Consider the following 2518-nt stretch of genomic DNA (forward strand, 5'->3'; position numbering starts at 1 on the left):
ACAATATAGTTTTTTTATCAAATGAAACAATATATACTTTGAACTATCCAGGTGTAGCTTACCATCTTATCCTTGCAAAACTGTAAATTTGTTTGGATTCATACTAGGTTCTATTGAGCTAGAAAAAAAATTCAAAATTGTGTCATCTAGCATTTTGTTTTCTAGCTTTCTTGGAGATAATAATAAAATGTTGTGGATTGTGTTCTTGCATACTGGTTTTTTTGTAATTCTTGTGGAAACCAAAGCACACTATCATTCTCTAATCAGATTGTGTGCATTTTCCATAAAAATGTTTACTGGCCTCTTATGTGGCCCTGTTTAAATTCAGTTTTTCTGTTTGTGCGAACACAATTTTGGTTCATGCTTGCGACTGGAAATAGAAAGAGAACCCAATTTTGTGTTGTTTAATTGTGTGCAGAACACAATGTTTATTTGACATGATGCTTTAATTTGGATTTATGGGGCACATCTGCATGGCATTTTAATTTGGGATATTGAATGTTATTTCTCTGTGGAGCAGAATTAGCAGATGGAGTGGCAAGTTCTCATCTTGTGATGGTGACGATGAGTACTAGAAGTTTGGGGAACACTACGTCGTACAATTTGCGGAACAATCCATTTTATACATCTTTGAATGATAGTCAATTTTGTCGATCTTACCTATAGAGTGTCATAGTCCATGGGAGATCACAGTGAGTACATGTACTGGTTGCTCGAGATCGAGGAAGATGAGCGGAGAATTAACATTCTTCATGGAGGCAAACAACCACCGAGAGGTTAGTTCTTGCTATCCATCTTTTGGATTAGCAACATGTGTGTTGATTAACTTGGGTATGATTTTGATTAGTCAAGTAAGAAGATCATATTAGCCTTTGTACTATGATTTTGGACGCCAAGTACATCATTAGAGTTGTGATCTTCACACTGCTATTATGCACTATCAATTTATTGGTTTTTAGTTATTGATAAAACCTTAAATTTCTCACTGGGAGTGTGCACAATCCATTATCTCCATTAGTGATTTTACTTTAAATATTTCATACCACTGTGATGTAAGGTAAGTGCAGATAGTGGTGTTTATCTCTGCATTGTTATGTCCTAAGTTTCCGGTGAACATCACCTTAAATCAGTGGAAATATTTTCTTTATTTGACAAGGTGAGGTTAATCCTCTAATTAAATGATGCATTTGTCCCAAAGAGATGAGCAGAATGATTTTCTATTACGATACCAATGTGTGCAGAGAGCTGTTTACATTAGCATAGAAGAGTATGAAAAAGAGGGTTGAGGAGAACAAAGCTATTCCAGGGACTGCAGCTAGGATTCGAAAGGGCCTGTAAGTTCCTATTTCATCCTAAAAGATTGGAGATATGGGTCCATTCTAAACAAAAAAGAGTAGGCGACTATGATAGTGCGTTGTTGTCTACAAAAGTAAGGCATAGGCATAAGCAAGTTGATAATGAGATAGCATCGTAGTTGTTGACGTATCGTGTGTTGATACTTTATGTTTGTTTTTGTCGCAGTATCAACATTCCTTCACATCATGTAGAAAAAGACCCCTTCACATTCTGTGTTTGCTTCCTGTGAAATAGAGTACTATACTTAGTTGTTACCAATATTCTAATATTATACTTCGTAAAATTAACTTAGTATTGGTTCTTGTGTATTTCACACAGCGTCCTCTGCAACTCAAATTCAGGCAATACATTTTTCGCGTCAAGTTATATTGGAAAGGTGGTAAAGCATCTAGGAGGGCTGCCACCCATTTACAATTCGAGCCAACGATATGGAGAATGGCAAGCGTGCACGGCTGCGCGTATACCTAATTTTATTGAATCGTATCGAACCTGGCAGATTAGATGAAGCATCTATATATAGCCAGAGACCTTCCACCACTCCTGAAACTGTTGAAGAGAAAACAGCAGAGAGCCTCGTAGCTTATTTGTGCAGCAAAAATGAATTTGAGATCGATGATATACACCCTACATGTAGAGCAACATGACATAATTGCATCTGCTTGAAAAGAAAATAGATCCTTAAAGGAAAATGTGACGATGAGTACCAGAAGTATATCACACCAATGGTGTCGATGTACCTCCCACATATTCGGTCTCCGACATCGTCTTGCACTATCTCAAGCGTGTTGCTAGGAATGAGCTGAATGGAAGTGAATGAGCTTTTCACTTCTTGCGTATTGCTACTATGATTTTCACCTTTTTGCAAGTTGTTGGTTGGTCTATAAAGTGTATATATATATATATATATATATATATATATATATATATATATATATATATATATATATATATATATATATATATATATATATATAAGGAAAATCCATCCTACCACCCGGTGATAGTTACCCCACATGTCTCATATACTAGCATGTGGTATTATATATACTATTTTATTATTTTAAATATGTTCGTATACTATATCTAAGATATTTCAAACCAAGTTACATGAAAAAATTGCATATGAGCCTATAGTTTTTGTTATATTTGTGAAATACGTACA

Source organism: Triticum dicoccoides, chromosome 1B (assembly GCF_002162155.2).
Source record: "Triticum dicoccoides isolate Atlit2015 ecotype Zavitan chromosome 1B, WEW_v2.0, whole genome shotgun sequence".
Lineage (NCBI taxonomy): Eukaryota > Viridiplantae > Streptophyta > Magnoliopsida > Poales > Poaceae > Triticum > Triticum dicoccoides.